This window comes from Cupressus sempervirens, chromosome 8, assembly GCF_028749045.1.
Source record: "Cupressus sempervirens isolate cs-2001-9-10 chromosome 8, ASM2874904v1, whole genome shotgun sequence".
NCBI classification, from domain to species: domain Eukaryota; kingdom Viridiplantae; phylum Streptophyta; class Pinopsida; order Cupressales; family Cupressaceae; genus Cupressus; species Cupressus sempervirens.
Genome location: NC_143125.1, coordinates 54,225,418 through 54,238,486, shown reverse-complemented (window position 1 = coordinate 54,238,486; position 13,069 = coordinate 54,225,418).

Here is a 13,069-nt window from a genome sequence, read left to right as displayed (position 1 = left end):
CCAATGGTTCTCAATAATCAAAATATATCTCAATCATATTGATCAAAGACCCCAAAATGGTTGAGTCAAAACATGTCACAAAATGACATCATCAAGAATAAATCCACATTTCAGTGCCATCATGGCAACTAGAAAATAACCAAGGATAACTGATCGATGACTAAAAATGGTTAAATCAAGTGTCTCATACATAATAATCTCAACTGTAATTACAACCAATACATAGAGCATTCCATCACATAACCATGGTTGGGTTTATAAAGATCGAGATTAAAACATCATCATGACATCACAATCACATAACTCCCAAGCCTTTGGTAGACGTCCTATAACTGGTCAACACTAGTCAACCCAAAACTCAAAACAATAGCATAAAGAATACACAATGCAAATGCATGTTTTGGTTTTGCTAAATTTACAAACTTGAATTTAAATGTAGAGATCTCAGTTTATGTTTCCAAATTTAGAGAATGAATGGGGGAACATTTTATACATGTATTATTTTGGATGAATAAAAGTTTTCCTTAAAATCCTTCTTCCAATTATAATCTTTGTTTGAAAACATCCCTCATCAAACTATCAATTAACTTTCATATTCTTTCTTTAATAATTTAGAACAATTAATTAAATCTTACTAGTTAAATCATAATATAAAATAACTCATCGTTATAAAAGATGAACCTTTAATATATATCATTTATCAAATAATAATAATTTAAATTTATTAATTAACATATTTACATACTTACATATATACATACATATATATTTATATTTAAATATATATATATATATATACATACATACATATATAAATATATATAATTGTTGCATTTTATAAAAAATGAAATATAAAATTGAATTACACAATTTCAATTGGTGTCATATTAAAACTTTAATCACATACTACCACTATTTAATAACAGTCACTACTGGCTATAAAAGCCGTGCAGGCACCATGCCTGTCATCGCAGGCCTGCGACAGCAGTCACAGTACCTACGACCGCAGGTATGATGTCGTTGTTGGACGTACAGGGTATGGGTCATATACCTTCCCAAAGACATGTTTATTATTATTATTTTTCAAATAGCATTTTTAAAACACTTTTCTTAGAAATGAATTACGATGCAATTTTTTTAACATTCGCTCACTGTGAAATATATGTCATTCAAATTTTAATTAAATATATATGTATATATACATATGTATGTATATATATATATATAAAAGTATATATGTATATATGTGTGTGTGTGTGTGTGTGTGTGTGTGTGTGTGTATACACACATACATACAGAGTTTAATCAAATATCATAGCATATAGACACACACACACACACACACACACACACACACACACACACACACACATGCATATATGTATGCAGATTTAAAAATATCAACATAAATATACACAATATATAAATTCCAATTCTCAAAATTTTCTTATAAACCTTTGATCTCAAAATTTACTCAATAGTTTATCTAATGGCTTGGCTACAATTTAATCCCTAGCCCCGTGTTCTTTTAGATCTATGCATATAAGATTCTCAAATAAATTTAACTACCCATATTGAGAATGCATACAATTAAAAAAATAAAAAAATCCTCAGAAGACATATGGAAGACACTAAGAAGACAGGGAATGCAAGATGCAAAAATAGCATAAGTAAAATGATAAGAATCTACCTAGATTCTGATGCTAATTCACTCTTCCTCAAAAAAATCACAGAGCAAGCTCCTCCCTTCTTCAGAGTTCTCGAGTCCTCCAATGCTCCAATTTCTCTCTAAACACTATGTCTAAGCTTCTAGGAATGCTTGAATATAAAGAGCTCTTAGGAAACATCTAGAATGCCTCTAGAAACAACTAGAAGGTGTCACCAACTAAGCATGGGTCTTTTCCAACCTTCTAGATGAGTCATAGGGTTGTAGACATCATGTGCTTAATTGGTGCACTAACCCCCGTGTTGTTGACATAAGAGAAATAGAAAGGTGTGTTAACTCCCATGCAAGCTTATAACTCCAATTTACTTTTTATATAACTTCTATTTAAATTTTTATAACTTTCATTTTAATTCTTATAACTTTAATTATTGTTATTTATTTATTACTTTATTATTATTTTATTATTATTATTAATTTTAATTTCTAATTTTCTTTTATTTAAATCTTTTTTCTCAATTAATTCTCATTTAATTAATTATAATCAAAATATCAAAGACCATGATATTTTATATTAATTTTCTCAAATATTTAATTTATTAATTAAATCTATTTATTAAGACTTAATTAATAGAAAATTCACCATAGACCTTCAAGATAAAATATGAAAACCCATCATAGAGCAATTCACACAAAATCAGTCTAAAGGGTTAAAAATCATGAATTATGTCATCCGACACATTCGGTGGGTAACATATCCAGATACTTGTCCTACCTTACTAGGACAATTGGTTTAAGGGTTTGGGATTTGGACTTGAGAATTTATCTCCCTTCTCTTATCATTGAGATAGTATAATAGGGTACGCTCATCTTGGCAATTCAGGAAAGTCGATACCCAGTACCTGCAACTTACAAAAAAACTATGCATGTACATACAATATATATAATGCTAAGCTAAACATGCAATGGCAGGAAGTGGTGCATCTTGTAGATCCTGACTAAGCAGGTGACTACGACTCCCTTCTTTAACCATATCAAAAACACCATACAATAAGAAAACACACACACCATACACATGCAAGTATGGGGTAAGTATCCATAATAAATCACATGAGATAATAAACTATCTAACTAATCATCAACAATAACTAAAAGCAATGTAATGATCATCATGCATACATGAAATGTAAAGTCTACATGATCTCATCATATAACCACTGAATCCATAACATAATGTCTGATAATCTCAAACTAGTCTATCATAGTCTAATAATAATAGCAACAATACATCCAGAAAAGATGTGAATGAGGGCAGACACTACATAGACAAAATTTGGTTCATAAAGGCATAGGCTTGGTCCCACTAATCCTATACCATGCATTTCCATAAGGAAAAACACGATGTAAATTTTTGGCCATGGTAAATTCCTACTCATGCAATTAAAATGGGGTACTTGATTTGCAATTCAAAAATTGAGTGTCTGATTTGAATCTAGTAGTTAACCAAATTAGGTACTTTCTTACTTAAAAATTGGGTACTCGATTCTAATGTACCCATTGGACCCCAAAATATGCCCCGCAAAGCACTTTTCAATGATTGCAATCACTGAATGATAGTTTCAATCTACAACAACAAATTTCTGTCACAATTATTCTATTTTGTTGTTATCTTCTACAATTTAAAAGATATTAATTTTAATTCATAATTGGTGCAAACATGGGATCAAAACAATGAAGAAAGAAGAAAATAAAAGTTCTAACAAATGAGGAGATTGCAACAAAGAAAGAGAATGAAACACAACATCAACAAGAGAGTAGAGAAACAATTACTAAGTTGAACAATGTTTCAGAGGAGAAAGACATTAGGGATAACACGATAGATGAAGAGGCTAAAAAAGAGACCCCAATACAAAGAGATTCATGTGCACATTCTAATCAAACATTCAATATAGGTGTGTCTCCAAATCCTAGAGTCTTTTCTCATGTAAAAATTGGTAACTTTTTAGAAGCAAGTTATAATTTAAACAATTTAGATTTTCTTCATGACAATAGATTTCCAAATGATGATGCAAAAAAAACTCCAATGGAAATGCATGGCTTGAAAGAAATAGTAAAAAAAAATTAAAATCAAACTCAAATTCCAAATAACATTGAAAATGAAATGAGAATTGAAAATAACAATGGTATGAATGTAGATATGGAAACACCAATTACCGAACAGACATGTCAGGATGATACTAAAGTGCATGAACATAATTTTTATTTTCCTAATGATGTGCTAGATAATCTTGAGGGTTCGGTTTCATGGAGATAAATTAGGACACATGTTAATAAGTTACATAGACATTTTTTTAATAATTAGAAAATTGTGTTTCAATGTCAGTTGATGTTGCAACTAATTAAAATGTCTAAAATGCAAAAAGTAATGAAATGGTTAGGAATGTATGAAAACTTAAGAATAAAAATGAGACTTTAAAACAAGTTGTATGCACTATTTCTAGTGCCTTTGATTTTATTGGAAAGATAAATCACTCTAAAGATAAGAATCCAACACGTCAAGGAATAACAATAACTTTAGTTAACAAATCAACTACTGACAAAAGATTGATTAGTAACATAAGTGGATATCTTAATGTGAATCATAAGACTTTAGAAAGACCTGCAAAGAGAAGGGTTAACTTTGAATGTGATCCAAAAAATAGTTTGTGGAATTCTAGTGGTAGACTCCCAAGATCTGATATGAAACTTACTAATGAAGTCAAAAGTTAGGTTGAAATTTTTGGGCATGATAATACAACAGTATCACCTAATTTAGGAGATGTTATTAAATTGAGAGTTGGCTCAAAAATACACGATCCACATCCTAAACACCTTTTGGACATGACTCAAACTAAATTGTTTAGAAAATTTTTAGATGATAAGGTGTTAACTATTACCATTAGTCAAAGATCTTTTGAAAAGTGTAAACCATGGTATGTAAGGATTAACAAGGAAAGAATCACATGTTGTTGTAAAATTTTATTACCATTATGATGTATTTTGATCTATACATGGTACTATGCATAGTAAAGAAATGTTGCAAGAATGTGGTATAAAAGTACCACCTCAAACTAGAAAGGATTTCATATTAGGTTTATTTTGTAAGCCACCTAATGACCTATATATTCTTTTCAATGCATGTCTTTCTGGTACATGTGATATGTATGGCAATATTTCTTTGTAAGATGAATCTTTGCATGAAAATTCTTTGAATACTTTTAGACAACAATTAGTTGATGTAAAAAGATTCCAAACTATTGAATATCCTTTGAAGGATAGGAAGATTGTAAGATGGTGTGATCTAGTTATAGATAAAGTTAGTTGTCATGCATTTATGGATGATTTTAACAGTGTGATCATACCAAAACATGTTAAACACTCCAATATGCTAGATGGCTTGATGGAAAATTTCACACATGTAAGAATAAGTTTCCAATTGTTACAATATTGTCAGTTGTTGACTTTGTAGAGAACTACAAACTTGTACAACAAGATGAGGTACAACCACAATATTACAATTCAGTGCAAGTAACAATTTATATTCATATAGTTTATAGGCATGCAATTGATTGTACAAAGGAGGATAAAATTTTTTTGAGAGAGTAGCTTTTCTATATGAGTGATAATAAACTTCATGCATCTAAGTTTGTCCAATATTATTTCAAGTTATTTTATGATAATTTAAAAGAGAGAAAAATTCAAATGACACAACATTGGATGTGGCTAGATAATTATGCAAGACAATTCAAGAATGCTAGAATATTATATTGGTTGAGTAGGACATATAGGAAAACTAATATCCAACATGTGTGGAGTTTTTTTGAGGTTGGACATGGTAAAGGAGAACATGATAGTGTTGGTGCATGCATGAAGAGGGCCCTTTGTAGAGAGAAATCAAAATTTGAGGATAAAGCCAAATTAAAAAATACACATGATATTATGGAATGGTTGAAAAAAAATTTATAAACAAGATCAAGTCAAAGCTCTAGAATTAGACATTTCTTCTACCTAATTAAAGAGAAGAATATCTTTTCAAGATATGAATATGACATAATTAGTGGGTCAGCTAAATGACATTCATTCAGGAGTTTACATTCTAACACTAGACTATATGGACTAGGGACTTTGCTTGTTTTTGTTTGTTTTGTCTTGCAGGTGAATGACAAGAATATGAGAATACAAAATTGGTTGAAGATTGGAAATAGAATTCATTAGCACCTACTACCACACATCTTCAAGATGATATATTAAATGAAGACCAAAATGTTACTTTTGCATTAGAAAACTATGGTTGTATTTGAAACCTCATACAACCTGGTATGCATAATTTAAGTAATTTTTGTTGTGATCATGATTTGATTTATATTATTTATTTATGTACATGTCATTAATATAATTCAAGTAAATGTCATTTATATATTATTTATTTATGTACATATGTGATTAAAGTGTTTATGTATTTATCTTATCTTGTAGGACATGTTTATGCTATAACTGCACCTAATGATAACGATGAACAAACTGAGTATTGGCTAGCCAGATGTGTGGAACCTAAGGAAAAATTGACATGTCATTAAGTAGATGATGATGGTTTTGAGTATCCAATTGGGTCTGTCGTTATAGCTGGCACCGGGCCATGTACATACCTAACAAGAAGAAATGGTTTACCACCATTTGAAGACTACCAATCCAAAAAGAAGATTTTACACTATTCTCATTTGGTTGTGGAAATGAATATTAAATTAGAGAGATACAAACGAGACCTACCAATAAGGTATTATGGACAATTTCAATGGATGAGCATGAGATAGTCATAGATGCATTACAAAAGAAAGAGGATGCAGTTGGTACAGTGGGATGACTACACTTAAATCAAACATATGTAAGTTTTTTCTCTGTTGTTCTCTTTTTATAAATTTATTTATATAACTTAAATGTATTTATGTATTGTCAATAGAAAATTAGAGAGCTTATATATACCTTTTATTTAGGTTTCAATTACAATTTATGCAAATTTAAATATTTAAGGTGGATCAAACATCAACATCTTGTGCAATTACACATAGTGAGTACATACATTACACATATTTACATAATACAGATAGGTCTTATTAATTTATGCTTTTATTAATACATGTTTTTGTTTTCTATTTTGTAGGACCTCATTTGAAGAATGTCATGCCCAAAACAAGGGGCAAAAAAAAAAAAAAAAACACACACATATATTTTTTTAAAAATTTAACCACACTACTGAGTTTGATATGTTTAAATGCACATGTTAAAGTATAGGCATAATGAGAATAGATACGAGACCTCCTATCGATGTCTAGTCTTTCTATTTAAGTTTATAGTCAATGAATATGAAAAGATCGTTGAATCAAGGCAATCGTTATTAAATTGATTTTGACATTCATTTTACATAAAATTTTAAACAATATTATAAATAAAATAAAATAAATCATGATATTCAATCCACATACTACTAACAATTATCAAACCTGAATTTCATAAGCTAACATCTATCATATTTTAACACATCATTGTCTACCAAAAGACATACTAATTGAGTTCAATTATCTATTTGACACTTAAATTTAATCTAATAATCAATCTTAAATTTTATAGCCTTTACTATATGAAACAAAAGATAAATTACAAGGACACTATGTTTTAATCTTAAGAACAATATAGCCACTAATGATAAGATAAACTAATTAACTAACCTCTACTGATAACTTTAATTAACTCTATAATTCAAATTAACAACACTAAAATGAATTCTAATAGGTAGTATATCCTAATTGACTTTTATTTAAAAAGGTATGAATTAAATTTCTAACCATAAAACTAACTAATTATAAAACTTCACTTAATACCCAAAAAACTAAAATTATTGAATATTAATAGAACTTAATTTTCAAGATTAATCCTCACTAACTATTTTTAATTTAAAAACAAAATACTTAACATTTATGACATTACATACTAAAATTGAAATAAATTTCATTACATGATTACTAAAATAATAACAAAATAAAACATTAAAATTTTATTTACAATGTATACTTAACCTACATCCTTGCTAACATCTAACTCTAATAACATAATTTACTATAAAAGTTCAAAAATCTAATTAAATAAAATGCTGACTACTCTGAACTGAAAATAAAGTAAATTCTAAAAGTAAAACTAACTATTACAATTTACTTATCAATAGAACTGACTTAATCAAACTAAACCACCTAACATCTAGTTTAACCCACTCCACAACTAACATGCAATAACAACTTGAGATAATATTAACTCCACAATTTAAACATTAATTGCATAATCTTAAAGTAATAATACTTTAAGACTTCCTTCCCATTCTTAACAAATTAAAAACTACTAACCACCCAAACCATTAACCTAAAAATTCTAACCAAACTTTAACTTACCACACAACTATCTATCTAGTATTAAATTAAAATGATACAATTTTATAATAACAATTTAGTTTACTAAATACTAACTAATTAGATACTAGATTTACTCAACAATACTAGTCATTTTAATTTTACTAAGAGAACTACAAAAAACTAACAAATTGACTATTACTAACTCATAACGTTTAACAACTGACATTATTTGATAAATATATAAATTCAAGTTAATACTACTCTAACTTTTAACCCAAAGAAAACTAAATCTCACTAACACTACCTAACACTAGTTATACTAGCACCAATTTTAACTAACAACAAATCCCTACTAACTTAACCCTAATCTCCCAATCAAATCATAGGACTATCTACACATGGCATGGTGGGGGACTAGTAGGCTATCCCACCTACTTTCCCACTACCCAATGCCTCCCTTTGTTTCCCAACCTACAGCCTACCAAGGGGTACATTGAGAGTATGGAGGATGGTGATGGTGATGTGTACATCTCACCAAATATCCTTACAATGGCAGATCCAAGGAAGGATGACCCCCAAAGCCCCTCACATGGACCTAGGTCTACAACACACAGCCCAAGTAGCCTACCCATGGTATGAGAGGATAGCACATAAAGCAAAACAACAATACTATGCCCACTCCATGGTGATTGGTCGATGTGCCAAGGTTGAAATTTAGGTTTAAACACTTCAAACAACCCTTCTCAAAGGCATACAATGACCAAGGTTGAGACAATGGGGGGGGGGAGTGACATTAGCCATGTCATGATGGCAGCTTTCACCATTAAAACCCAAGCTAAGACACCTAAGTTAAGATGCATGGAAAAGGGGAAATAATTATGAGAAAAGATTTATAGGTGAGATGTGGGATAAGATAGGGTATAGGATATTTATAAGTATATATATGTATTCTTATTTATATTTACCCTTTTCTTTAAATTTGGTGATTATGATTAAGAGGGATATTACAGAGAATCTTTTTAAGATGCTCTATTTTCAAAAGAAGATTTATTTACCTTCCCATACAAACTATGGAATCTTGTAGGTGAATGCTTTGAATTTTTTTTTTCTTTGCCACCTCTTTTTTTTTAACAACTATATATTAACAAAGGGGTGTATATATATATACCTTCCAAATTTGATTTTTTTTTACTCAGTTTAATAAGGGAGATTGAATAATTTAATTAATCAACAATGCATGATTTATTTGTTTTATCTCTCAATATATATATGAATCAAATTTAAAATTTCAACATAACATAATTTCTTCCTTAGCATAATTGAACTTGAAAATTGCACAATAGAAACATCACCATTTTATCTATTCTTCATTACACATATGCATAAAAGGAATAACATAAGGTTCAAAAGAAAGAATGGTTACTCAATTTTATCTCTTTTTTTTTCTATTAATCAAACTAGTTCAAGGCTCCATCAGGAAAGAACCAGTAAGAAAACCTGACATCTTTGCCAAATACATCAAAGTTTAAATACATTTTGCATAATATTACAATTCAAATGAATTCTCCTCTAGGTCCTTCACAAGAGATTCTTTTTCCAATACCTTCAATGCATTAAGGGAAACATGGGAAAGACAAGGACCGACCCAGAGGTAAAACAACATAATATGATGAACAATTCAAGCATGCATTCCCAACCCAATTTTGCACAATAGGTTCAACATTGAACCAAAATAGGGGAGGGGGTGGATTTTCTCAATAGGATATGTCAATCACCATACCATAACATAGTCCTTTCAGGGCTAAAATTTAAGAACTTTTGTTCTTCTACAAATGCCCTTTCGGGGCCAATATAACAAGGGTGTTCATTCCTTCCCTTCTTCAAGAATCCAAATTTTCATACAAGGCATGGGATCACAAGTAGGGGCCCATACACCCTACCCTCTTTCCCTCCTCTCACCATGAGAGGAGACTCTACACTATTGAGGTCCAACTAAGGCCCTTCCCCCATACATGGCCACTTCTTCCCTATCCAAGGGTGAGTGTTGCCAAAACAATCCCCAAGCAATCTCCTCAAACTACAAAACATCAAAGCAAGCATAAGGATAACATCAAAAGAATAAAACAAGTTAAGATCCCTCCCAATGAACCCCCAACGCACAACCAAGCAAAACAAAAACAACAAAATGCCTAATGCATGATTCAAGAAATATTCAAGCATGAACAACATAAAGAAACAATTCAAAAAGAGTGAAGAACTCCTACCTTCACAAAAGGTTATGGCAAAATGGTGGGTTGAGAAGAGCTTTTCCTTTTCTTCCTTCAATCTTCAAACTTTCTCCAAAACTAGAGATTGGGTAACAACCCCAAAAATTCCCAAAAATGCCTCTAAATCTGATCCTAACTCAACTAGACTTTATGTAACCCCAAGGTGGAGTTTGAGTCACCAACTCATGGAGGAGACAAATCAATTTTTGCAATCAACCAAAAAGAGGGTTTTTGAGTGATCCTAAAAGTCAACCAAAGAGGCTAAGGGGGTAGAAAGTAATCCCCACCCCTACCATTACCCCTAGGGTACTTAAATTTAATATTTTTAGGCCCTAAAGACTTAATAGAACCCAAAAAAAAGCTAGGAAAATTTTAAGACTATATAAAAACCTTCAAAGAAAGGCAATGCAAATATCACAAATAACAAGGGGTTTAGTTTCATCTTTCCATTAGGTTTCCCAGTTAAATATCCTACAAACTTATTACACACATCAGTAGCTCAAGAAATCACATGCATATATATAAATTATGTATCAGAAAAATCATGTAAATTTAAAACATCCATCTTTCTAATAATCGATTGTTTATCCCATTCTACTCATACTTTCGACCATTAAGATTGCATAATCAAAGTGTTAGTTTTGCATTCATTTACTCCATCATTATACATGTTCATAAAGAATTAAATGATGAAATCAAATAATTGAAGTAAAGCATCACACATCATAAAATAGCATAATAATGTTCAGTGCATCAAATAATGTCCCGACATATCAAGTCATGAGTATCAAAATGATAAAGTATCAACTAAGCTAAGATGGGTTGGGGCGAGGCCTCACAATCACTTAAGTATCTAAAACATGAATGAATCAGCTAACCTTAGTTTCTTTTAGGACATTCACAATATAACACATTACTTCATTTCTAATATGATCTCCTATAACAATTTTAACAAAGGACTCATATTTGATTAGCACATACGAGGAGGGTCCTTAGAAAGAAATGTGTTGAATCAAATTTTTTTTTGAAATGAAAACATGTGCAAAAAATTTTAAAATAGGAGTGTGACACTTCTATTTATGTCCTTCACATTGTGTTACATACATATGACTTCACTTGTCTTAAGTTTATATTATTTTAGTTGTGTAAAATGTAGGAGTTCACATCTATTTGAAAATTAAAGGTGTGCACTTGATATCAAAAGTTCTTTGTCAATTCAACTAATGACCTCCTATATTTATGCATTAGTTTTACATTCAAACATGTTTAAATTAATGTTCCTATATTTAATTAAAATTATCAAAATTATTGGTCATGTAACATATACTAACAAAATGTGTCATAACATGACTAAAATATGTCACAATAAAGAAAATGGTTCATACTTACTACAATAAATTTTATTTGCCCCCCCTGAATCTCTCAAATAAGGAAACTAAAATCTACTCTTGCACATAGAAAAGCTTTGATACCATGTTAGAATCTGATAAGATTAATAACCCAAAAAACTAGTGCAAAGAATAAATATCTAAACTATGAATGCAAATGATACAAAATCAAAATAGCATCATAGAGTTAGTCTCGAAGAGAGTAATGCAAATGCTGGAAGCAAAATAGCATTAAGAGGATGCAAAAACAAGAGATGCAAATACAAGCTAAGTAGCATGCTTATATAGGCTAGGAAGAGGGAGGAGGTGGCAACACCAACCAATGAGGAGCAACCATCTATCAGACTAAAGATAGCAAAGTATCTTTCCAAGATAGCTATGGATGCTCACATGTAGGAAGGTGACACCTCACAACCATTCACCTAATAAGACATGCTTTATTAACCAAAGCGAGATTATTAAAAGTGTAGGAAAAACCTAGCAAAATAGAAAAAATAAAAAACTACACTAACAAAATTTTCCACATAGTGAGAAGCACTCACGAAGACTCTGGATCATACAAAGGTACCCCATAACATGAATATGGTCCCTCAAAAGATATTATCTCAACAAGTCAATGCTGCAGAAGTGATGCCTACTATGTTTAAAGACAAGTTGAAGTACCCCCATTTCTACTCAGCATCAGGATATATGGAAAGAATCTCCACAATTGCTTGATTGATTTAGGAGCCTCATGTAATGTCATGCCACTATCAATAGCACAAAGGTTAGGGGTAAGTTCTCAACCTTCCAACTGGATAGTGATATAGTTAGATAAAATGGAGGTGAAAGTCATCAGTATATTGAAAGATGTTCAAATACAATTAATAGTTGATCCCCAAATTCAAGATGTTATTGATATGGTTGATATTCTAGAGACATATGGGTTGCTCCTGAGTAGGGAATGGAAAAAATGACTAAGAGGATGGTTCTCTATGGATTTCACTCAGCTATGGTTACCATGGAAAGGATTGAACAATCAAATCAAGATAGATGTAAAACCCAAATTGAAAACAATGATTACAGACTACAATGCCCCAAATGAGATAGCATTCTTACAACCGGATTTGGGTTCATACAAGGTGATGGAATTTGGCACTATTCCAATCAATGCATCCCAAAATTAGGATAAGGGACTCAAGATACCAATCCCAAAGGATGAGATCGAGACACAATTCATAGATAATATGTTGACTAATTTGCAATGCTTGGGAGAAGAAGTTGATCCTAGTGTCTTACTCCTCCCAAGGTTTTGCCAATTACACAAAGCTATTC